Raw genomic sequence first — 26506 nt, 5'->3', positions numbered from 1 at the left:
TGTTTAATGTTTGCTCATGTGCCTCTCTGTTCCTGATATTTGGTCCTGAGATATGTGTGTAGTAATATATACATACATACATACACAGCTCTGTCAAAAATTAAGAGACCACTGCAAAATTGTCAGTTTTTCTGATAATTCTCTTTATAGGTATATTTTTGAGTAAAGAAGGGAATTTTGTTTACTTACCGTAAATTCCTTTTCTTCTAGCTCCTATTGGGAGACCCAGACAATTGGGTGTATAGCTTCTGCCTCCGGAGGACACACAAAGTATTACACTTAAAAGTGTAACCCCTCCCTCTGCCTATACACCCTCCCGTGCATCACGGGCTCCTCAGTTTTGGTGCAAAAGCAGGAAGGAGGAAACATAAATTGGTCTAAGGCAAATTCAATCCGAAGGATGTTCGGAGAACTGAAGACCATGAACCAAAAGAACAATTCAACATGAACAACATGTGTACCACAAAAGAACAACCAGCCCGAAGGGTACAGGGGCGGGTGCTGGGTCTCCCAATAGGAGCTAGAAGAAAAGGAATTTACGGTAAGTAAACAAAATTCCCTTCTTCTTTGTCGCTCCATTGGGAGACCCAGACAATTGGGACGTCCAAAAGCAGTCCCTGGGTGGGTAAAAGAATACCTCGATAAAAAGAGCCGACACGACTCCCTCTTACAGGTGGGCAACCGCCGCCTGAAGGACTCGCCTACCTAGACTGGCGTCTGCCGAAGTATAGGTATGCACTTGATACTGCTTCGTGAAAGTGTGCAGACTAGACCACGTAGCTGCCTGACACGCCTGCTGAGCCGTCGCCCGGTGCCGCAATGCCCAGGACGCACCCACGGCTCTGGTAGAATGGGCTTTCAGCCCCAAAGGAAGCGGAAGCCCCGAAGAACGGTAAGCTTCAAGAATCGGTTCCTTGATCCACCGAGCCAAGGTTGACTTGGAAGCCTGCGAACCCTTACGCTGGCCAGCGACAAGGACAAAGAGCGCCTCTGAACGGCGCAGGGGCGCTGTGCGAGACACGTAGAACCGGAGTGCTCTCACTAGATCTAATGAGTGCAAATCCTTTTCACATTGGTGAATTGGATTAGGGCAAAATGAAGGTAAGGAGATATCCTGATTGAGATGAAAAGGAGATACAGCCTTAGGGAGAAATTCCGGAACAGGACGCAGAACCACCTTATCCTGGTGAAAAACCAGGAAGGGGGCTTTGCATGACAGCGCTGCAAGCTCCGACACTCTTCGGAGTGATGTAACTGCCACTAGAAATGACACCTTCTGCGAAAGACGTGATAAAGAGACATCCCGCAGCGGCTCGAAAGGTGGTTTCTGAAGAGCCGTTAGCACCCTGTTAAGGTCCCAGGGTTCCAGCGGGCGCTTGTAAGGTGGGACTATGTGGCAAACTCCCTGCAGGAACGTGCGGACCTGCGGAAGCCTGGCCAGGCGCTTTTGAAAAAATACGGAGAGCGCCGATACTTGTCCCTTGAGAGAGCCAAGTGACAAACCCTTGTCCATTCCGGATTGAAGGAAGGAAAGAAAAATGGGTAAGGCAAAAGGCCAGGGAGTAAAACCATTATCAGAGCACCAGGACAGGAAAATCCGCCAAGACCTGTAATAGATCTTGGCGGACGTCGGTTTCCTGGCCTGTCTCATAGTGGCAATGACATCCTGAGATAACCCTGAAGACGCTAGGAGCCAGGACTCAATGGCCACACAGTCAGGTTGAGGGCCGCAGAATTCAGATGGAAAAACGGCCCTTGTGACAGCAAGTCTGGGCGGTCTGGAAGCGCCCACGGCTGACCCACCGTGAGATGCCACAGATCCGGGTACCACGACCGCCTCGGCCAGTCTGGAGCGACGAGAATGGCGCGGCGGCAGTCGGACCTGATCTTGCGTAGTACTCTGGGCAGCATCGCCAGAGGAGGAAATACATAAGGCAGTCGAAACTGTGACCAATCCTGAACTAATGCGTCCGCCGCCAGAGCTCTGTGATCTTGAGACCGTGCCATGAATGCCGGGACTTTGTTGTTGTGCCGTGACGCCATGAGATCGACGTCCGGCGTTCCCCAGCGGCGACAGATCTCTCGAAACACTTCTGGGTGCAGAGACCATTCCCCCGCATCCATGCCCTGACGACTGAGAAAATCTGCTTCCCAGTTTTCTACGCCCGGTATGTGAACTGCGGAGATGGTGGAGGCTGTGGCTTCCACCCACTGCAGAATTCGCCGGACTTCCTGGAAGGCTTGACGACTGCGAGTGCCGCCTTGGTGGTTGATGTATGCGACGGCAGTGGCGTTGTCCGACTGGATACGGATCTGCCTGCCCTCCAGCCACTGATGGAAAGCCAATAGGGCTAGATACACTGCCCTTATCTCCAGAACATTGATCTGAAGGGAAGACTCTAACGGAGTCCAGGTTCCCTGAGCCCTGTGGTGGAGGAACACCGCTCCCCACCCTGACAGGCTCGCGTCCGTGGTGACCACAGCCCAGGTTGGGGGCTCCTTCCACACAAAGCATAAAACTGAGGAGCCCGTGATGCACGGGAGGGTGTATAGGCAGAGGGAGGGGTTACACTTTTAAGTGTAATACTTTGTGTGTCCTCCGGAGGCAGAAGCTATACACCCAATTGTCTGGGTCTCCCAATGGAGCGACAAAGAAATGTAAATTGCTCTTTTAATCTATAAACTACTGACAACGTCTCCGAATTTCCAAGCAATAAATTTTATATTTATTTTCTGAAAATGAGAAGTGTTCAAAATAATAAAATAATGCACATTGCTTTCAGACCTCAAATAATGCAAAGAAAACAAGTTCATAATCATATAGAAACAACAATACTAATGTTTTAACTCAGGAAGAGTTTAGAAATCAATATTTTGTGGAATAACTGATTTTTTAATCACAGCTTTCATGCGTCTTGGCTGCTTTCCACCAGTCTTTCACAATGCTTTTGGGTGACCTTATGCCACTCCTGGTGAAAAATGTATGCAGTTTTTCTTTGTTTGATGGATTGCGACTATCCATCTTCCTCTTGATTACATTCCAGAGGTTTTCAATGGGGTTCCGGTCTGGAGATTTGGCTGGCCATGACAGGGTTTTGATGTGGTGTTCCTTCATCCCCACATTGACTGACCTAGCTGTGTGGCATGACGCATTGTCCTGCTGGAAAAAACAGTCCTCAGTGTTGGGGAACATTACCTGAGCAGAAAGAAGCAACTGGTTTTCCAGGATAATCTTGGTGCGGCTTGATTCACACGTCCTTCGCAAAGTTTATGCTGCCCAATCCCAGCCTTGCTGAAGCATCCCCAGATCATCTCTGATCCTCCACTAAACTTCACAGTGAGTGCAAGACACTGTGGCTTGTACGCCTCTCCAGGTCTCCGTCTAACCATTAGACTACCAGGTGTTGGGCAAAGCTGAAAACTAGACTCATCAAAGAAGATTACCTTACTCCAGGACACTATGCTCCAATTGGTCAGAATAAACTTTGCGAAGGACGTATGAATCAAGCCGCATACAAGGTTACCCTCTAAAAACAGTTGCTTCCTTCTGCTCAGCCGATGTTCCCCAACTCTGAGGACTGTTTTTTCAGCAGGACAATGTGCCATGCCACACAGCTAGGACAATCAATGTGTGGATGAAGGAGCACCACATTAAAACCCTGTCATGGCCAGCCCAATCTCCAGACCTGAACCCCATTGAAAACCTCTGGAATGTAATCAAGAGGAAGATGGATAGTCACAAGCCATCAAACAAAGAAGAACTGCTTACATTTTTGCACCAGGAGTGGCATGAGGTCACCCAAAAACAGTGTGGAAGACAGGTGGAAAGCATGCCAAGACGCATGGAAGCTGTGATTAAAAATCATGGTTATTCCACAAAATATTAATTTCTGAACTCTTCCTGAGTTAAAACATTAGTATTGTTGTTTCTAAATGATTATAAACTTGTTTTCTTTGCATTATTTGATGTCTGAAAAGCAATGCATTTTTTGTTATTTTGATTATTTCTCATTTTCAGAAAATAAATATAAAAGTTATTGCTTGGAAATTCGGAGACATGTCAGTAGCTTATAGAATAAAAAATCAATTTACATTTTACTCAAAAATATACCTATAATGAAAAAAATCTGAAAAACTGAAATTTTGTAGTGGTCTCTTAATTTTTTTGCTAGAGCTGTATATTTACATACACATATACACACACTGACCCAAATTGTCAGCCTTAATTAGAGACACTACTTGCAATGCTAAGCCAATAAGGGTACTTACAACTAGAGGTACCCTAAATCAAACTATTAAAACTTAACGTTTAATCTATACTTAATTATAATCGTGACCGTAGTTTAAAACATTGCTGAAAGAGGGATCTTACTGACATTCCTATCTCATGTGAGGTAACAGGGCGCGGACCTGTGACTCCTATTTGCTTACTGGTGACTCCCTAAATTGGTTGTTAAGCAGGTTGTTAAAGGTTTCAGCTACTAGCTTCCCAAACATGTTTCACCATGTCTGGCTTTATCAGGGGGCTAAACCGAAAAAAACGCGCCACTTTTTTTTAAAGGTTTGGTAGTGATGTCATATTAGAATCGTCCAATCATTACATAGTACTCAGGGCGAATAGTAAGCAAGCTCATTATTATAATTAAGTATAGATTAAACATTAAGTTTTAATGGTTTGATTTAGGGTACCTCTAGTTGCTTTGACAAATTGTGTTTATTGTAATTTAACCCTTTACTACCTTGGTAACAATGGGGGGTTTTTTTGTTTTAATAAGGGTACTTACACACACCAATTATTTGCATTGCTGGATACTGCTGGAGTATAACTCATTGCTTATATACACTATTGGAACAACAATTTAAGAAAATATTCTATGAAAAATAACGCTTTGAAACTGAAGAATGCCCTTAAGCTTCGTGTCCACGATCAGTGTTCACAGCGTTTTGGATGCGGCGACCAAAACACTGCAACGTACAGCACAAGTACAGTGTATGGGATTTCTAGGAATCTCATGCCCACGGTGTGTACAGCCCATAGCGTAACCTGACCTGCGATGTAGCTCTCCAAGCCGCAAGCATGTTACGTCTTTGCTGTGGAGTCGCAAGCGTTCTCCACAGAGAAAACAGAAGAGAGAGACCGCAGCGCCCCAAACCCTGATCGTGAGCACAACCAGCTACAGTCTCCTGCGGAGGAAACTCGCAGCCCCGCAGGTCAGGACCTGCCACGTCCAGGATGCAGCAGGTCCCGATCGTGTTCACATACCCTAATAGTCATTTGTCAAAAATTTTCCTCAATACTTGAATGTGGCAAAACAGTAACACAGTTTAGGAAGAATAAATACAAAAAAGGAATACTAGGAAGAATTTGCTAAAACTATTTCTATAAAAAAAAGCTTGCAGACTCAGAAAATGCTTCCATATTATCTCCATGTTTGACAGTGATCTATCTGATAAGTGCAGGTCAGCTGAACCTCACCACCATTAAAGTTAAATGTGATCTTCACTCCTGCAGGTTACATAAAAAGAGAATTTTGTTACTTACCGTAAATTCTTTTTCTTATAGTTCCGTATTGGGAGACCCAGACCATGGGTGTTTAGCTTCTGCCTCCGGAGGACAAACAAAGTACTACACTTAAAAGTGTAGCTCCTCCCTCTGAGCTTATACACCCCCTGGTAGCCAGTCCTAGCCAGTTTAGTGCAAAAGCTGAAGGAGAATAGCCACCCACAAGTAGAACCGAGTAAGAACCGGAACAACCGGAGACCCTGTCCACGACAACAGCCAGTGATAACACATGGAACAAGAAAATTGCCAACAGGCAACAGGGAGGGAGCTGGGTCTCCCAATACGGAACTATAAGAAAAAGAATTTACGGTAAGTAACAAAATTCTCTTTTTCTTTATCGTTCCTTTGGGAGACCCAGACCATGGGACGTTCCAAAGCTGTCCCTGGGTGGGAATAAACAGAAAAAACTAAGAAGTAGGCGGAGCCTAACTTCACAAGTGGGCGACAGCCGCCTGAAGGATGCGTCTGCCCAAGCTCGCATCTGCCGAAGCATGAGCATGCACTTGGTAGTGCTTCGAAAAGGTATGCAGGCTAGTCCAAGTGGCAGCCTGACAGACTTGTTGAGCCGTAGCCTGGTGCCTAAAAGCCCAAGAGGCACCGACAGCTCTGGTCGAGTGTGCTTTGATCCCCGGAGGGGGAGGCACCTGAGTGCTCTGGTAGGCGTCCGAAATGGTCGATCTAATCCAACGGGCCAAGGTCGGCTTAGAAGCAGAGAGACCCTTGCGCCGCCCTGTGGTTAGCACAAAAAGAGAGGTGCACCGCCTAAGCGCAGCGGTGCGAGACACATAGATCCGGAGAGCACGCACCAGATCTAGAGTATGCAGCGCTTTCTCAAAGCGATGAACAGGGGCCGGACAGAAGGAAGGCAAGGAAATATCCTGGTTAAGGTGGAAGGGAGAGACCACCTTAGGAAGAAAGTCCAGGGTCGGACGGAGAACTACCTTGTCTTGGTGAAAAACCAAAAAAGGTGACTCCGAGGAGAGCGCAGCCAAATCAGAGACTCTCCTGAGAGAAGTTATGGCAACTAGAAAGGCCACCTTTTGAGAAAGACGATACAAAGAAACCTCCCTAAGGGGCTCGAAAGGGGGTTTCTGCAATACCGTGAGGACCAAGTTAAGGTCCCAGGGATCCAAGGGCCGCCGATAAGGCGGAATGATGTGAGACGCACCTTGCATGAAGGTGCGGACCTGAGCCAGCCGGGCGAGACGCCGCTGGAACAGCACTGATAGAGCTGAGACTTGTCCCTTGAGAGAGTTGAGGGACAGTCCTAGCTGCAGACCGGACTGTAAAAAAGACAGAAGGGTCGGCAACGAGAATGGCCGGAAGAGCGACACCAGGACAGGAAAATTTTCCAAGTCCTGTGATAGATCTTGACGGAGGAAGACTTACGGGCCCGAGTCATAGTGGAGATGACTTCAGGAAGAATACCAGAAGCCGTCAAAATCCAGGACTCAAGAGCCACGCCGTCAATTTGAGTGCCGCAGAAGTCGGGCGGAAAAACGGACCTTGCGAGAGAAGGTCTGGACGGTCCGGAAGATGCCACGGCATCTCCACGGACAGTTGGAGCAGGTCCGGATACCAAGCTCGCCTGGGCCAGTCCGGTGCAATGAGGATGACTCGACGGCCCTCCATTCTGATCTTGCGCAGGACTCTGGGCAAGAGAGCTAGAGGGGGAAACACGTAGGACAGACGAAACTGGGACCAGTCTTGAACCAGAGCGTCCGCGGCGAAGGCCTGAGGATCGTGGGAGCGAGCCACGTAAACCGGAACCTTGTTGTTGTGACGGAATGCCATTAGGTCCACGTCCGGAGTGCCCCACTTGCGGCAGATTGACTGAAACACTGCCGGGTGCAGAGACTACTCGCCACCGTTCACGGATTGACGGCTGAGATAATCTGCCTCCCAGTTTTCTACGCCAGGGATGTGGACTGCGGATATGGTGGACTTTGAGTCCTCCGCCCATTGAAGAATGCGTTGGACCTCCAACATTGCCAGGCGGCTGTGGTGGAGACATACCGCTCCCCAGCCGGATAGACTGGCATCCGTGGTGAGAATCACCCAGGACGGGGCCAGGAAGGAGCGCCCTTGGGACAGGGAGAGGGGCCGAAGCCACCACTGAAGAGAGCTCCTGGTCCGTGGCGACAGAGCCACTAACCTGTGTAAGGAGGAAGGCCGCTTGTCCCAACAGCGGAGAATGTCCAGCTGCAGAGGACGCAGATGGAACTGGGCAAAGGGAACCGCCTCCATGGAGGCCACCATTTGACCCAGCACCTGCATCAGACGCCTGAGGGTATAACGGCGGGGCCTCAGGAGAGAGCGCACCGCTAGCCGGAGAGACTGCTGTTTGTCTAAGGGCAACTTCACAAGTGCCGGCAAAGTCTCGAACTGCATCCCTAGGTACGGGAGACTCTGGGTCGGAGTCAGAGTGGATTTGGGAAGATTGACAATCCACCCGAATTGGGCTAGGGTGGCGAGAGTGAGCGAAACACTCCGCTGACAGTCTGCGCTGGATGCACCCTTGACCAGAAGGTCGTCCAGATAAGGAAGCACTGCTAACCCCTGGAGGTGCAGGACCGCAATCACTGCCGCCATGACCTTGGTGAATACCCGAGGGGCCGTGGCTAACCCGAAGGGGAGAGCCACGAATTGGAAATGATCCTCTCCTATCGCAAAACGTAACCAACGCTGATGTGACACTGCGATTGACACATGTAGATAGGCATCTCTGATGTCGATGGACGCCAGGAACTCCCCTTGGGTCATAGAGGCAATGACTGATTGCAGAGACTCCATGCGAAAATGCCGCACCCGGACATGCTTGTTGAGAAGCTTGAGATCCAGGATGGGCCGGAAGGTACCGTCCTTTTTCGGAACTAGGAAGAGATTTGAGTAAAAACCTCTGAACCGTTCCTGAGCGGGAACTGGGACAATCACTCCGTTTGCCTGCAAGGACGCCACGGCCTGCGAGAAGGCGGCGGCCTTGGAGCAGGGGGGAGTTGAGAGAAAAAATCTGTTTGGAGGGCTGGAAGAGAATTCTATCCTGTAGCCGTGAGATATGATGTCTCTCACCCACTGATCGGAGACTTGCTTTAACCAAGCGTCGCCAAAGTGGGCGAGCCTGCCACCGACTAAGGACGTGGCTGGAGCGGGCCGAGAGTCATGAGGAAGCTGCCTTAGTGGCAGAACCTCCTGCGTATGCGCTTTTGGGCGCCAGTTGGATTTCTGATCCTTGGCTGAGTTAGCGGACGAGGCGGAAGGCTTAGAGGATGACCAGTTGGAGGAACGAAAGGAACGAAACCTCGATTGATTCCTACCCTGGGCGGGTTTCCTGGTCTTGGTTTGTGGCATGGAAGTACTCTTCCCGCCAGTAGCTTCTTTAATGATTTCATCCAGCTGTTCACCAAACAGCCGTGAACCAGCAAAAGGGAGCCCAGCAAGAAACTTCTTGGAAGAAGCATCTGCCTTCCACTCTTGAAGCCACAAAATCCTGCAGATAACAAGAGAATTAGCTGAAGCCACCGCAGTGCGGTAAGCAGCCTCTAGCATGGCAGACATGGCATAGGACGAAAAAGCTGAAGCCTGAGCAGTTAAGGTAACCATCTCAGGCATAGATTCCTTGGTGAGGGAATGCATCTCCTCTAGAGAAGCAGAGATGGCTTTGAGAGCCCACACTGCTGCAAAAGTCAGGGAAAACGCGGCCCCCGCAGCTTCATACACAGATTTGGCCAGAAGGTCAATCTGACGGTCAGTGGAATCCTTAAGTGAGGTGCCGTCAGCCACCGACACAACGGTCCGGGCTGAGAGCCTAGACACTGGAGGGTCTACCTTTGGGGAGTGAGACCACTCCTTGACCATCTCAGGTGGAAATGGAAACCGGTCATCAGAACCACGCTTTGGAAAGCGTTTGTCAGGGCAGGCCCTGGGTTTGGTCACAGCGGTCTGAAAACTGGAGTGGTTAAAGAACACACTCTTCACTCTCTTAGGCGAGGTAAACTGATGTTTTTCTGCCAAAGAGAGTTGCTCCTCTGATACTGGCGGATTGAGATCCAGCACAGAATTAATAGAAGCAATCAAATCACTAAGATCTGAGTCACCCTCAGAGAAATTGATGAGATACATAGCCTCCGAGCCCCCAGTGAGGGCATCCTCCTCATCTAGAGAGTCAGCTCTTGAGACAGAGCCGTGGGATGGGGAGGGGGAGGAAACCCTGCGCCTTCTCTTAGAAGGACGGGGTCTGGGATCAGATGATGAATCCTCCGTGAGCTCCGATGGACGGAGGTCAGAGGATAGGAGTCCTCTGTCAAGAGTATTAGAGGCATATTCATCAAAGTCCTGGACAAAAGCCCCATGGACTCAGCAAATGATTGGGATATGGACCTAGAAAAGGACTCTACCCAGGCCGGGGGTTCAATCACAGGTGCAGCAGCAGCCTGAGAGACCACTGGGGGTGAGACTCCAGGCTGTGGCACCGCCAAGTTAGAGCAGACATCACAATGTGGATAGGTGCTCAGCTCAGGCAGCAGGAGCTTACATGCAGTGCATGCAGAATAAGGCTTTGGAGCTTTGCTCCTTGTGTGAGACATGCTGCTGGAGTGGGGGCTTTGCAGAAAATGAACCCCAGGGAGAATATACAGAGGTCCACAACCGGAGACCGGCTGTGGCTTACCAGACCGCTGAGCGCGGTGTTGTGTGCCCTCCAGATCCCGAAGCCCGGTCCCCCAGTCGTAGCAGCTCAGCAGAGATGCAGAATGCAGGATGTCCCAGAGCAGAGTGAACTCTGCCTGAGAAGAGGGCGTTCCTATAAAAGAGCGGGAACTGGAGGGCTATAGAGACCTGCAGGGAAGTAGGGACGCCCCAGCAGTGGGGAGTGTCCCTCCCCTGTGTAGAATGGCCGCCGGGAGGAGCCGAACCTGTCCCTCTGCATGAGTGACATGCGAGGGTAGGAAAATGAAACTAGGCCTCCGGCGAAGCCAGGGCCTAAATTTAAGCGGCGAGGCCGACAAGCAGGCACCATCGGCGCGGTTCTCAGGCAAAAGCTAGAGAACCCGCCGGAAAAGTTAAAACAATCACATACAGCATACTCTCCCCTTACAATAAAGAACCGGGACCCCCAACATAAACGTCTCAGGTACTTAGCTGCTGAGACGCAGGGCCATGTCCCTGGGGATGAGTGCTCCGGTCCAACAGAATCCTCAAGGGGCTGTGGATGGAGACCGGACTCCTGCCAGGCATGTAGACCGTGCTGGCTCCCACTTCAAGCCAGAGCCCAGAAGGGATGGTGAAGGAGCGCGGCATGTAAGGCTGCAGCCTTGTAAATCAACCTTAACAACACCGCCGACACAGTAGGGTGAGAAGGGACATGCCGGGAGTCCAGACATGGACCCGCTTTTCTTCAAACTCTTTCCAAAAGTCAAACAAATCAGATGAGAATGCATGTGTGGATGTATGCCTCCTGACACAAAGCAATAAACTGGCTAGGACTGGCTACCAGGGAATGTATAAGCTCAGAGGGAGGAGCTACACTTTTGAGTGTAGTACTTTGTGTGTCCTCCGGAGGCAGAAGCTAAACACCCATGGTCTGGGTCTCGCAAAGGAACGATAAAGAAATAAACAGTACAAAAATTCACACTGGAGGTGAAGGATCTTACAAGGATATCAGTCACGTGGTAAGTCTGGCGGAAAAAGGAAAGTATGGGGAATAAAAAGACTTTATACCTTGCAATAAATTACTTATTAGGAAAATCAGTTTAAGATGCATGTAGTAGAGGTGTGTATTCAGCAGAGGTGTGTGTATGCAGCAGAGGTGTGCGTGTGTGTATGTGTGTGTGTATGCAGCAGAGGTGTGTGTGTATATATGCAGCAGAGCTGTGTGTGGTGTATATGCAGCAGATGTGTGTCTATGCAGCAGAGGTGTGTATGTGTGTGTATGCAGCAGAGGTGTGTGTGTATAATATATATATATATATGCAGCAGAGCTGTGTGTATGCAGCAGAGGTGTGTGTGTGTGTATGCAGCAGATGTGTGTGTGTATGCAGCAGATGTGTGTGTGTATGCAGCAGATGTGTGTGTGTATGCAGCAGAGGTGTGTGTGTGTGTATGCAGCAGATGTGTGTGTGTGTATGTAGCAGAGGTGTGTGTGTGTGTGTTTGTTTATTCAGCAGAGGTGTGTGTGTGTGTGTATGTAGCAGAGGTGTGTGTGTATTACTGGAGTGCTATTTATAGTAAGGTGCTTCCTATAATCTGAAAAGAAAGATTGTGTACTCACCGTAAAATCTTTTTCTCTGAGCCTTCATTGGGGGACACAGGACCATGGGTGTATGCTGCTGTTGCCAGGAGGTTGATATTAGGCAAACTAAAGAAAAAAAGTTAGCTCCTCCTCAGTGTACATCCTGTGACTGACCGGGAACTAAGACAGTTTAGTGTAAAAGTAAAAAGTAGGAGGAGGAGCTGTAGCTGTAGATTACGTAAGGGATGAGAAAAATTCTAATCCAAACAGGATGGGTGCTGTCCCCCCCAATGAAGGCTCAGAGAAAAAGATTTTATGGTGAAAACACAAAAATCTTCCTTTCTCTCTCGCCTTATTGGGGGACACAGGACCATGGGATGTCCAAAAGCAGTCCCTGGGTGGGAACAAAACCATTAACAACTGGTAAGGTCAGACAAACCAACTGACCATTAACTATAAAAGGTAGTAATTGAAAACAGGGGTCCCTCCGAGTCAGAGGTGAGTCACTGCCACCTGCAAAACCGGTCTCCCCAGGCCAGCATCCATAGACGCCTGCATATGTACTCTGTAGAACCTGTTGAACGTGTGGACGCTGGACCAGATAGTGGCTTGGCAAAGTTGAGCCGCCGAAGCTTGATGGCGAACAGCCCAAGAAGCTCCCACCACTCGGGTGGAATGAGCCTTCACCCCTCCCGGGAGGCTGACGCCTTTGACCCTGTACGCCTCTCGGATAGCTGATCTAATCCAACGGCCAATCGTGGATTTCGAGGCTGAAGCACCCTTCTTGTGCCCCTCTGAAAGTACAAAGCGTGCGTCTGATTTGCGAAACGGCGCGATCCGAGAGATATAGATACTCAGAGCTCTGACAAGATCAAGATTATGCAGGGACTTCTCAAATGAATGAACCGGAGCAGGGCAGAATGAAGGCAGGACGATTTCTTCAATTAGATGATTTGGAGAAACAACCTTTGGGAGGAAGGACGGTGAGGGCCGGAGAACAACCTTGTCCTGGTAAGAAAACAGGTGGGGAACCCGACAGGAGAGGGTCGCCAATTCCGAAACGCGCCTCACTGACGTGATAGCCACTAAAAACGCAACTTTACAGGAAAGTGAAGAGAGCGAGATTTCTCGCAGTGGTTCAAAAGGCTGGAGGACTCCTAAAACCAGATTAAGGTCCCATGGATGCAGAGGCTGACGATAGGGGGGGAACCAGATGGGCTACCCCCTGAAGAAAGGTATGAATCTGCAATCGAGCAGCTAGCTGCTTCGGGAAAAAAAACGAAAGGGCGGAGACCTGTCCCTTGAGGGTACTGAGGGCTAGGCCCGAATCAAGTCACACCTGCAAAAAGGTCAGGGTATTGGACAAGAAAAAGGTAAGCGGCGACATTCCATGTTGTTCGAATCACGAAAGAAATGATCTCTAGGTTCTATAATAAATGCGAGTCAAGGAGGGCTTTCTAGGATTTATTGTAGTGGAAATGACCTGGTTGAATCCAGGATTCAAGAGCCACGCCGTCAAACGCAGCCGTGCAGAATTCTGGTGGCAAATCAGCCCCTGCGACAGAAGATCTGGGCGGTTGGGAAGCCGCCAGGGAGTGTCACCTAGTTAATGTACGCATTACGAGTACCAGGTCCTCCTGGGCCAATCTGGAGCTACTAGTATCACAGAGACTCCCAACGCCTTGATCTTCTTGATCAGTCTTGGAATGAGGGGGAGCGGAGGGAATATGTAAGGGAGACGAAACAGCGACCACAGCAGGACCAGGGCGTCAGAGCCTATTGCGTATGGGTCGCGGGATCGGGCCATGAATGGGAAGACCTTGGCGTTCGAGAGATATCATGAGGTCCACGTCCAGAGGACCCCACCTGTGACAGGTCTGATGGAACACTTTGTCGTGGAGGGACCATTCTCCCGCAGCCAAACCTTGTCGGCTTAGGAAGTCTACTGCCCAGTTCGCTACTCCTGGGATGTGAACCTTGGAGATAGCAGAGGTGTGATTCTCTGCCCAACGAAGGATCTTGGTGACTTCCTTAATAATTGCTAAGATGCTGGTCCCTGCTTCATGATTTATGTATGCCACTGCAGTGGCGTTGTTGGATTGAATCCGAACAGGGAAACCCGACCAGAGAGAAAAATGACCCTTAACTCCAGAACTTTGATCGGGAGAGTGCGTTCTGCGAGAGACCAGCGACCCTGAACCATTTGTTGATGGAACATGGCTCCCCAATCTATCAAGCTGGCCTCTGTCGTGACTACTTTCCAGTGAATCAGGAGGAAGGATCTCCCTTGGGAGAGCGAAGAGTGATGGGTCCACCAGAGTAGGGAGTGAATCACCCTCTGGGAAAGACAAACTGGGCGATCCAGGGATGCTAGTTTCCTGTCCACGCCGAAAGGAGAGCCAGCTGAAGAGGACGAAGGTGAAACTGAGCAAACGGGACGCCGCCACCATCTTCCCTAAAATTCTCATCCAGAACCACAAAGGTAGGCGGCACTTGCGCCGGAGGGCCTGAGTGCCCTGTCTCAGGGAAGTCCATTTCTCTACTGGTAGAAACATCCGGGCTCGAGAAGTGTCTAGGACCATGCCCAAAAAGACAAGATGTTGAGATGGAACTAGAGAGGACTTTTGGTGGTTGACGAGCCAGCCCAACCTCGAGAGAGTGTCCAAGCAGATTTGCACACTCTCTGAGCAGGCAAGAAATGACTGTCCCTTTATGAGGAAGTCGTCCAGATACGGAATGACTACAATACCTCTGGGACGAAGCACGGTCATGACAGCTGCCATGACCTTGGTAAAAGACTTGAGGTGCCGTGGCTAGGCCAAAGGGGAGAGCCGTAAATTGGAAGTGCTCCTCCCCAATTGCGAACCGAAGGAACCTCTGGTGAGCTTTGCAGATTGGAATGTGCAAGTAGGCATATTGTATATCGATGGAGGCCAGGAATTCTCCCGGTTCCATGGATGCAACCACAGATCTTAGGGATTCCATGCGGAAGGGGTGAGTCTGCACTGCCCTGTTTAGCCTCTTGAGGTCTAAAATAGGACGGGCCGAGCCGTCCGTTTTGGGAACCACGAAAAAAGTTCAAGTACAAACCTGTGTAACGTTGTTCGGTGGGAACTGGTACGATGACACCAGCGTAGCCAAGTACCGCGATAGCCTGAGACAAGGCCCGATTCTGGGCTGCGGATTTGGGAATGCGTGATTGCAGGATACGTCTCTTAGAGAGAAAGGTTAACTCGATTTTGTACCCGGTAGATACGCGTTCTCGCACCCAAGCATCATCTATGTAGGAAAGCCAGACGTCCTGGAAGAGGAGCATTCGACCTCCTACGGTGGTCGGGGGATGACTGGCGTCATGCTGAGAAGGAATGGTGAGACCGGACCTGGGCTGCCTAGGATGGGAGCGCCAGGTCATGTTAGTCTTGGAGGGTCCAGGCTTTTGCTCGCTGCGCCAGGAGGATCGTTCAGATTTTGCGAGTGGCTGACAGGTAAAGTTCCGAAAGGGCCGAAAACGCCAGGGGAATCTTTTGCGAGGTTCGCGCTTTGGGCGCTGTTGTGGTTGAGAGGTGCACTTACATCCTGTTGCATCAGCAATTATTCTCTCAAGTGTTTCGCCGAAAAGGCGAAACCCCTGAAAGGGTAACCCAGTTACCCGGTCATTATCTGCACACCAGGCTGCAAGCCAGAGAATCCGACAGATTACCACCGAATTGCTGGCCGCCATGGCGGCATAATTTGCAGAGTCTAGTGAAGCGTATATAAAGTATTTGGCAGCCATGGATATTTGGTTGGTCAGCTCAACCAATTCGGCAGGCAGATCCTCTGCACGGAGGACTCTCCGTAAACTCTTACTCCAGACGGCAAGAGCCTTGGCAACCCACACTGCGGCAAATGAGGGGCAGAGGGAGGAACCTGCCGTCTCAAAAATAGACTGAGCTATAGCCTCAATGGTGCGGTCGGTGGGTTCTTTGAGAGAGGCACTGTCAGGCAGTTAGGACATTCCACAGTCTGACTGCTCTACCACAAGAGGTAGTAATGGCAGATAGTATAACAGCTTTTAAAAAAGGGCTGGATGATTTCCTCAGTACACACAACATTGTTGGTTATAAGTGACTTGGGGACAAAATGTAGAATTGGTGGAGGAAGGTTGAACTAGATGGACCTTTTTTCAACCTATGTAACTCTAACTATGAATGGAGAGTACCATGTGCTTGGCCAGTCGAGACACAGGATGATCGACAGCAGGGGACTCTGCCCAATCCTTCACTATTTCCAGAGAGAACGGATAGAAAAAAGAATTTTGTTACTTACCGTAAATTCTTTTTCTTATAGTTCCGTATTGGGAGACCCAGACCATGGGTGTTTAGCTTCTGCCTCCGGAGGACACACAAAGTACTACACTAAAAAGTGTAGCTCCTCCCTCTGAGCTTATACACCCCCTGGTAGCCAGTCCTAGCCAGTTTAGTGCAAAAGCTGAAGGAGAATAGCCACCCACAAGTAGAACCGAGTAAGAACCGGAACAACCGGAGACTCTGTCCACGACAACAGCCGGTGATAACACATGGAACAAGAAAATTGCCAACAGGCAACAGGGAGGGAGCTGGGTCTCCCAATACGGAACTATAAGAAAAAGAATTTACGGTAAGTAACAAAATTCTCTTTTTCTTTATCGTTCCTTTGGGAGACCCAGACCATGGGGTGTTCCAAAGCTGTCCCTGGGTGGGAATAAACAGAAAAAACTAAGAAGTAGGCGGAGCCTAACTTCACAAGTGGGCGACAGCCGCCTGAAGGATGCGTCTGCCCAAGCTCGCATCTGCCGAAGCATGAGCATGCACTTGGTAGTGCTTCGAAAAGGTATGCAGGCTAGTCCAAGTGGCAGCCTGACAGACTTGTTGAGCCGTAGCCTGGTGCCTAAAAGCCCAAGAGGCACCGACAGCTCTGGTCGAGTGTGCTTTGATCCCCGGCGGGGGAGGCACCTGAGTACTCTGGTAGGCGTCCGAAATGGTCGATCTAATCCAACGGGCCAAGGTCGGCTTAGAAGCAGAGAGACCCTTGCGCCGCCCTGTGGTTAGCACAAAAGAAGGGAATTTTGTTTACTTACCGTAAATTCCTTTTCTTCTAGCTCCTATTGGGAGACCCAGACAATTGGGTGTATAGCTTCTGCCTCCGGAGGCCACACAATGTATTACACTTTAAAAAGTGTAACCCCTCCCCTCTGCCTATACACCCTCCCGTGGATCACGGGCTCCTCAGTTTTGGTGCAAAAGCAGGAAGGAGAAAACTTATAAATTGGTCTAGGGTAAATTCAATCCGAAGGATGTTCGGAAAACTGAAAACCATGAACCAAAAGAACAATTCAACATGAAACAACATGTGTACACAAAAGAACAACCAGCCCGAAGGGTACAGGGGCGGGTGCTGAGTCTCCCAATAGGAGCTAGAAGAAAAGGAATTTACGGTAAGTAAACAAAATTCCCTTCTTTGTCGCTCCATTGGGAGACCCAGACAATTGGGACGTCCAAAAGCAGTCCCTGGGTGGGTAAAAGAATACCTCAATAAAAAGAGCCGAAACGGCCCCCTCTTACAGGTGGGCAACCGCCGCCTGAAGGACTCGCCTACCTAGACTGGCGGCTGCCGAAGCATAGGTATGCACTTGATAGTGCTTCGTGAAAGTGTGCAGACTAGACCACGTAGCTGCCTGACACACCTGCTGAGCCGTCGCCCGGTGCCGCAATGCCCAGGACGCACCCACGGCTCTGGTAGAGTGGACTTTCAGCCCTGAAGGAAGCGGAAGCCCAGAAGAACGGTAGGCTTCGAGAATCGGTTCCTTGATCCACCGAGCCAAGGTTGACTTGGAAGCCTGCGAACCCTTGCGCTGGCCAGCGACAAGGACAAAGAGCGCATCTGAACGACGCAGGGGCGCCGTGCGAGACACGTAGAGTCGGAGTGCTCTCACCAGATCCAAAGAGTGCAAATCCTTTTCACATTGGTGAATTGGATTAGGGCAAAATGAAGGCAAGGAGATATCCTGATTGAGATGAAAAGGAGATACCACCTTAGGGAGAAAATCCGGGACCGGACGCAGAACCACCTTATCCTGGTGAAACACCAGGAAGGGGGCTTTGCATGACAGCGCTGCCAGTTCAGACACTCTCCGGAGTGATGTAACTGCCACTAGAAAGGCCACCTTCTGCGAAAGACGTGATAAAAATACATCCCGCAGCGGCTCGAAAGGTGGTTTCTGAAGAGCCGTTAGTACCCTGTTAAGATCCCAGGGTTCCAGTGGGCGCTTGTAAGGTGGGACTATGTGGCAAACTCCCTGCAGGAACGTGCGGACCTGCGGAAGCCTGGCTAGGCGCTTTTGAAAAAATACGGAGAGCGCCGATACTTGGCCCTTGAGAGAGCCGAGTGACAAACCCTTGTCCATTCCGGATTGAAGGAAGGAAAGAAAAGTGGGTAAGGCAAACGGCCATGGAAGAAAACCGTTATCAGAGCACCAGGATAAGAAGATTTGCCAAGACCTGTAATAGATCTTGGCGGACGTTGACTTCCTGGCCTGTCTCATGGTGGCAATGACATCCTGAGATAACCCCGAAGACGCTAGGAGCCAGGACTCAATGGCCACACAGTCAGGTTGAGGGCCACGGAATTCAGATGGAAAAACGGGCCTTGAGACAACAAGTCTGGGCGGTCTGGAAGCGCCCACGGTTGACCCACCGTGAGATGCCACAGATCCGGGTACCACGACCGCCTCGGCCAGTCTGGAGCGACGAGAATGGCGCGACGGCAGTCGGACCTGATCTTGCGTAACACTCTGGGCAGCATCGCCAGAGGAGGAAACACATAAGGCAGTCGAAACTGCGACCAATCCTGAACTAACGCGTCCGCCGCCAGAGCTCTGTGATCCTGAGACCGTGCCATGAATGCCGGGACTTTGTTGTTGTGCCGTGACGCCATGAGATCGACGTCCGGCGTTCCCCAGCGGTGACAGATCTCTCGAAACACTTCTGGGTGCAGAGACCATTCCCCCGCATCCATGCCCTGACGACTGAGAAAATCTGCTTCCCAGTTTTCTACGCCCGGGATGTGAACTGCGGAGATGGTGGAGGCTGTGGCTTCCACCCACTGCAGAATCCGCCGGACTTCCTGGAAGGCTTGACGACTGCGAGTGCCGCCTTGGTGGTTGATGTATGCGACGGCAGTGGCGTTGTCCGACTGGATACGGATCTGCCTGCCCTCCAGCCACTGATGGAAAGCCAATAGGGCTAGATACACTGCCCTTATCTCCAGAACATTGATCTGAAGGGAAGACTCGATCGGAGTCCAGGTTCCCTGAGCCCTGTGGTGGAGAAAAACCGCTCCCCACCCTGACAGGCTCGCGTCCGTGGTGACCACAGCCCAAGTTGGGGGTAGGAAGGATTTTCCCTGCGATAGAGAATTGGGAAGGAGCCACCACTGAAGTGACGTCTTGGTTGCAAGGGAAAGAGAGACGTTCCTGTCGAGGGAAGCCGACCTCCTGTCCCATTTGCGGAGAATGTCCCATTGGAGTGGCCGCAGATGGAATTGCGCAAACGGCACTGCCTCCATTGCTGCCACCATCTTCCCCAGGAAGTGCATGAGGCGCCTTAAGGGGTGTGACTGACCCCGAAGAAGTGATTGAACCCCTGCCTGCAGAGAAAGCTGTTTGTCCCGCGGTAGCTTGATTACCGCTGACTGTGTATGAAACTCCATCCCGAGGTAAGTCAGTGATTGGGTCGGTGTCAACTTGGATTTCGGGAAGTTGATGATCCACCCGAACTGCTGGAGAGTCGCCAGAGCGACGGTAAGGCTGTGTTGACACGCCACCCGAGAAGGGGCCCTGACTAGGAGATCGTCTAAGTAGGGAATCACCGAGTGGCCCTGAGAGTGTAGGACCGCCACAACGGATGCCATGACTTTGGTGAAAACCCGTGGGGCTGTTGCCAAGCCGAAAGGCAATGCCACGAACTGAAGGTGTTCGTCCCCGATGGCAAAACGCAAGAAGCGTTGATGTTCGGGAGCGATCGGCACGTGGAGATAAGCATCCTTGATGTCGATCGATGCTAGGAAGTCTCCTTGTGACATCGAGGCAATGACCGAGCGGAGAGATTCCATCTGAAACCGTCTGGTTCTCACATATCTGTTGAGTAGCTTGAGGTCCAGAACGGGACGGAATGATCCGTCCTTTTTTGGCACCACGAACAAGTTGGAGTAAAAGCCGCGACCACGTTCCTGAAGGGGAACGGGGATCACAACTCCTTCTGTCTTCAGAGCGTCCACTGCCTGAAAAAGCGCATCGGCCTGGGAGGGGGGCGGGGAGGTTCTGAAGAAACGAGCCGCAGGACGAGAGCTGAACTCTATCCTGTAACCGTGAGACAGAATGTCTCTCACCCATCGGTCTTGAACATGTGGCCACCAGGCGTCTCCAAAGTGGGAGAGCCTGCCACCGACCGAGGATGCGGCTAGGGGAGGCCGAGAGTCATGAGGAGGCCGTCTTGGAGGCAGTGCCTCCTGCGGCCTTTTGGGGGCGTGACTTGGACCGCCACGCATAGGAGTTCCTCTGGCCTTTTTCCGGCCTGCTGGACGAAGAGGATTGGGGCTTGGCGGAGGGCCGAAAGGACCGAAACCTCGATTGTATTTTCCGTTGCTGAGGTCTCTTAGGTTTGGACTGGGGTAAGGAGGAGTCCTTTCCCTTGGATTCTTTAATAATCTCATCCAATCGTTCGCCAAACAAGCGGTCGCCAGAAAACGGCAAACCGGTTAAGAACCTCTTGGAGGCAGAGTCTGCCTTCCATTCGCGCAGCCACATGGCCCTACGGACTGCCACAGAGTTAGCGGATGCCACAGCTGTACGGCTAGCAGAGTCTAGGACTGCGTTCATGGCGTAGGAAGAAAAAGCTGACGCTTGAGAAGTCAAAGACGCAACTTGCGGAGCAGAATTGCGTGTGACAGCATTAATCTCAGCCAGACAAGCTGAGATAGCTTGGAGTGCCCACACGGCTGCAAAGGCCGGGGCAAAAGACGCGCCCGTGGCCTCATAGATGGACTTCACCAGGAGCTCTGCCTGTCCGTGGCATCTTTTAGCGATGAGCCATCTGCCACCGATACCACGGATCTAGCCGCCAATCTAGAGACTGGAGGATCCACCTTGGGACATTGAGCCCAACCCTTAATGACTTCCGAGGGGAAGGGGTAATGCGTGTCAGTGAGGCGCTTAGTAAAGCGCTTGTCCGGAACCGCTCTGGGCTTCTGGACAGCGTCTCTGAAGTTAGAGTGATCGAAAAACGCACTACGTGTACGTTTGGGAAACCTAAACTGGTGTTTCTCCTGCTGAGACGCCGACTCCTCTACAGGAGGAGGCGGGGGAGAGAGATCCAACACCTGGTTGATGGACGAGATAAGATCATTCACTAAGGCGTCCCCTTCAGGTGTATCAAGGTTAAGGGCGACGTCAGGGTCAGAGCCCTGAGCTGCGACGTCCGCCTCGTCCTCCAGAGAGTCCTCGAGCTGGGAACCCGAGCAGCGTGAAGAAGTCGGGGAAGATTCCCAGCGAGCTTGTTTAGCCTGTCTAGGACTGTGGTCCGGGCAGGAGTCCTCCACGTGAGACCTAGGGCCCAACCTGGGAGCGCGCTGCGGGGCGGACCGAGAGGGGCCCGGAGGCGCCGATCCAACAGGGGCCGGGGCCTGTGTAAGGACCGGTCTGGACTGCAAAGCTTCTAGCAGCTTGGCAGACCATTTGTCCTTAGACTGAGCCATGGATTGTGTCAGAGACTCAGAGAGTTTCTCAGCAAAAGAGGCGAACTCTGTCCCTGCCGCCTGGCCAGGGGGAGCAGGGGGGTCTACCTGAGAAGAGGGGCCCACTAGTGACCGAGGCTCCGGCTGAGCAAGCGAAACAGGGGTCGAGCATTGCTCACAGTGAGGGTAGGTGGCACCCGCAGGTAACATAGCCCCACAAGAGGTACAGGCCGCAAAAAAAACCCTGTGCCTTAACAGCTTTGCTCCTTGTGGACGACATGCTGTTATCTCCTATGAGAATGATCACTGAGGGTATATGGGCAATAAAGGGTAAACAGCCCGACCGAACAGAAATATATATATATATAAATACGTATCTATTCCGGCACCCTAGGGGAACCAGCACCGGGTGACCGGTGTGGCTTACCGACCGCTAACAAGCGGAGTGTGTGTGTCCTCCAGATTCCCTGCCTTAGGTCCCCCGGAGCTGCAGAGTTCTTCACAGAGAATCCTCCACCGGCAGAATGCCAAAAAATGGCTGCCGGAGCTCTCAGGGGAGGAGTGGAGCCGTGGGCGGCGCCAGGAAAGTGCGGAAATCTGGGGTCCCAACAGTGATCAGTGAGGGGGGAGGAAACATGCAGGATGCTCCAGCCCTCACATCCGACGTCAGGTCGGCAGTCCCGCCCTTACCCCTGACAGGCAGGCCCGGGGGCGGGATTTTTGCGACTAGGCCGCGATGAAGCCGGGGACTAAATTTGAGACCGCGCCCGACAAGCAGGCACGGTCGGCGCGGAAGTCCTCCGGCCTTCACAATTCAGCAGCTGCCGCAGCGTCCGGGAAGAAGGTGCGCTCCTGCACAGTCCCCTATGGGGATACAGAGTACCTTTGAGATGCAGGGCCCGGTCCCTGAGGTTGACTAGACTCCGGTCCGGCAGATTCCCACAGGGGCTGCGGAGGGAGCACGGTCCCAGTAAATGGATGACCGCTCAGGATCCCACTTCTCCCAGAGCCGCTAAGGGATGGTGAAGGAGACGGCATGAGGCTCCGTTCTTTGTACCCGCAATGGGTACCTCAACCTTAACAACACCGCCGACGTAGTGGGGTGAGAAGGGAACATGCCGGGGGCCCCGTGGGGGCCCTCTTTTCTTCCAACCGACATAACTAATATGAGAATGCATGAGTGGATGTGTGCCTCCTTCCACACAAAGCATAAAACTGAGGAGCCCGTGATCCACGGGAGGGTGTATAGGCAGAGGGGAGGGGTTACACTTTTTAAAGTGTAATACTTTGTGTGGCCTCCGGAGGCAGAAGCTATACACCCAATTGTCTGGGTCTCCCAATGGAGCGACAAAGAAAGAGAGGTGCACCGCCTAAGCGCAGCGGTGCGAGCCACATAAATCCGGAGAGCACGCACCAGATCCAGAGTATGCAGCGCTTTCTCAAAGCGATGAACAGGGGCCGGACAGAAGGAAGGCAAGGAAATATCCTGGTTAAGGTGGAAGGGAGAGACCACCTTAGGAAGAAAGTCCGGGGTCGGACGGAGAACTACCTTGTCTTGGTGAAAAACCAAAAAAGGTGACTCCGAGGAGAGTGCAGCCAAATCAGAGACTCTCCTGAGAGAAGTTATGGCAACTAGAAAGGCCACCTTTTGAGAAAGACGATACAAAGAAACCTCCCTAAGAGGCTCAAAGGGGGTTTCTGCAATACCGTGAGGACCAAGTTAAGGTCCCAGGGATCCAAGGGCCGCCGATAAGGCGGAATGATGTGAGACGCACCTTGCATGAAGGTGCGGATCTGAGCCAGCCGGGCGAGACGCCGCTGGAACAGCACTGATAGAGCTGAGACTTGTCCCTTGAGAGAGTTGAGGGACAGTCCTAGCTGCAGACCGGACTGTAAAAAAGACAGAAGGGTCGGCAACGAAAATGGCCAAGGAGAATGGCCGGAAGAGCGATACCAGGACAGGAAAATTTTCCAAGTCCTGTGATAGATCTTGACGGAGGAAGACTTACGGGCCCGAGTCATAGTGGAGATGACTTCAGGAGGAATACCAGAAGCCGTCAAAATCCAGGACTCAAAAGCCACGCCGTCAATTTGAGTGCCGCAGAATTTGGGCGGAAAAACGGACCTTGCGAGAGCAGGTCTGGACGGTCCGGAAGATGCCACGGCATCTCCACGGACAGTTGGAGCAGGTCCGGATACCAAGCTCGCCTGGGCCAGTCCGGTGCAATGAGGATGACTCGACGGCCCTCCATTCTGATCTTGCGCAGGACTCTGGGCAAGAGAGCTAGAGGGGGAAACACATAGGACAGACGAAACTGGGACCAGTCTTGAACCAGAGCGTCCGCGGCGAAGGCCTGAGGATCGTGGGAGCGAGCCACGTAAACCGGAACCTTGTTGTTGTGACGGGATGCCATTAGGTCCACGTCCGGAGTGCCCCACTTGCGGCAGATTGACTGAAACACTGCGGGTGCAGAGACCACTCGCCACCGTTCACGGATTGACGGCTGAGATAATCTGCCTCCCAGTTTTCTATGCCAGGGATGTGGACTGCGGATATGGTGGACTTGGAGCCCTCCGCCCATTGAAGAATGCGTTGGACCTCCAACATTGCCAGGCGGCTGAGTGTCCCGCCTTGGTGATTGATGTAGGCAACCGCTGTCGCGTTGTCTGACTGGACTCGAATGTGCCTGCCCGCCAACAGGTGGTGAAAGGCTAGGAGAGCTAGAAGCACAGCTCTGGTTTCCAGCACATTGATTGAAAGGGCTGACTCGGACAGAGTCCAAGTGCCCTGAGCTCTGTGGTGGAGATGTACCGCTCCCCAGCCGGATAGGCTGGCATCCGTGGTGAGAATCACCCAGGACGGAGCCAGGAAGGAGCGCCCTTGAGACAGGGAGAGGGGTCGAAGCCACCACTGAAGAGAGCTCCTGGTCCGTGGCGACAGAGCCAGTAACCTCTGTAAGGAGGAAGGCCGCTTGTCCCAACAGCGGAGAATGTCCAGCTGCAGAGGACGCAGATGGAACTGGGCAAAGGGAACCGCCTCCATGGAAGCCACCATTTGACCCAGCACCTGCATCAGGCGCCTGAGGGAATAACGGCGGGGCCTCAGGAGAGAGCGCACCGCTAGCCGGAGAGACTGCTGTTTGATTAAGGGCAATTTCACAAGTGCCGGCAAAGTCTGGAACTGCATCCCTAGGTACGTGAGACTCTGGGTCGGAGTCAGAGTGGATTTGGGATGATTGACAATCCACCCGAATTGGGCTAGGGTGGCGAGAGTGAGCGAAACACTCCGCTGACAGTCTGCGCTGGATGGACCCTTGACCAGAAGGTTGTCCAGATAAGGAAGCACTGCTAACCCCTGGAGGTTCAGGACCGCAATCACTGCCGCCATGACCTTGGTGAATACCCGAGGGGCCGTGGCTAACCCGAAGTGGAGAGCCACGAATTGGAAATGATCCTCTCCTATCGCAAAACGTAACCAACGCTGATGTGACACTGCGATTGGCACATGTAGATAGGCATCTCTGATGTCGATGGACGCCAGGAACTCCCCTTGGGTCATAGAGGCAATGACTGATCGCAGAGACTCCATGCGAAAATGCCGCACCCGGACAAGCTTGTTGAGAAGCTTGAGATCCAGGATGGGCCGGAAGGTACCGTCCTTTTTTGGAACTAGGAAGAGATTTGAGTAAAAACCTCTGAACCGTCCCTGAGCGGGAACTGGGACAATCACTCCGTTTGCCTGCAAGGACGCCACGGCCGGCGAGAAGGCGGCGGCCTTGGAGCAGGGGGGAGTTGAGAGAAAAAATCTGTTTGGAGGGCTGGAAGAGAATTCTATCCTGTAGCCGTGAGATATGATGTCTCTCATCCACTGATCGGAGACCTGCTTTAACCAAGCGTCGCCAAAGTGGGTGAGCCTGCCACCGACTAAGGACGTGGCTGGAGCGGGCCGAGAGTCATGAGGAAGCTGCCTTAGTGGCAGAACCTCCTGCGGTCTTCTGCGGACGCGCTTTTGGGCGCCAGTTGGATTTCTGATCCTTGGCTGAGTTAGCGGACGAGGCGGAAGGCTTAGAGGATGACCAGTTGGAGGAACGAAAGGAACGAAACCTCGATTGATTCCTACCCTGGGCAAGTTTCCTGGTCTTAGTTTGTGGCATGGAAGTACTCCTCCCGCCAGTAGCTTCTTTAATGATTTCATCCAGCTGTTCACCAAACAGCCGTGAACCAGCAAAAGGGAGCCCAGCAAGAAACTTCTTGGACGAAGCATCTGCCTTCCACTCTCGAAGCCACAAAATCCTGCGGATAAGAGAATTAGCTGAAGCCACCGCAGTGCGGTGAGCAGCCTCTAGCATGGCAGACATGGCATAAGATGAAAAGGCTGAAGCCTGAGCAGTTAAGGTAACCATCTCAGGCATAGATTCCCTGGTGAGGGAATGCATCTCCTCTAGAGAAGCAGAGATGGCTTTGAGAGCCCACACTGCTGCAAAAATCGGGGAAAACACGGCCCCCGCAGCTTCGTACACAGATTTGGCCAGAAGGTCAATCTGACGGTCAGTGGAATCCTTAAGTGAGGTGCCGTCAGCCACCGACACAACGGTCCGGGCTGATAGCCTAGACACCGGAGGGTCTACCTTTGGGGAGTGAGACCACTCCTTGACCACCTCAGGTGGAAATGGAAACCGGTCATGAGAACCACGCTTTGGAAAGCGTTTGTCAGGGCAGGCCCTGGGTTTGGTCACAGCGGTCTGAAAACTGGAGTGGTTAAAGAACACACTCTTCACTCTCTTAGGCGAGGTAAACTGATGTTTTTCTGCCAAAGAGAGTTGCTCCTCTGATACTGGCGGATTGAGATCCAGCACAGAATTAATAGAAGCAATCAAATCACTAAGATCTGAGTCACCCTCAGAGAAATCGATGGGATACATAGCCTCCGAGCCCCCAGTGAGAGCATCCTCCTCATCTTGAGAGTC

The 26506-nt window shown here is 51.8% G+C and overlaps 1 pseudogene; it reads right to left on the bottom strand.

The window, feature by feature from the left end:
• LOC142280475 (germinal-center associated nuclear protein-like) overlaps nucleotides 1-26506 on the bottom strand; it is an 89318-nt pseudogene that overhangs the window by 25200 nt on the left and 37612 nt on the right.

Source organism: Anomaloglossus baeobatrachus, unplaced genomic scaffold, assembly GCF_048569485.1.
Source record: "Anomaloglossus baeobatrachus isolate aAnoBae1 unplaced genomic scaffold, aAnoBae1.hap1 Scaffold_452, whole genome shotgun sequence".
NCBI classification, from domain to species: domain Eukaryota; kingdom Metazoa; phylum Chordata; class Amphibia; order Anura; family Aromobatidae; genus Anomaloglossus; species Anomaloglossus baeobatrachus.
This window is presented reverse-complemented; position numbering and strand designations above follow the sequence as displayed.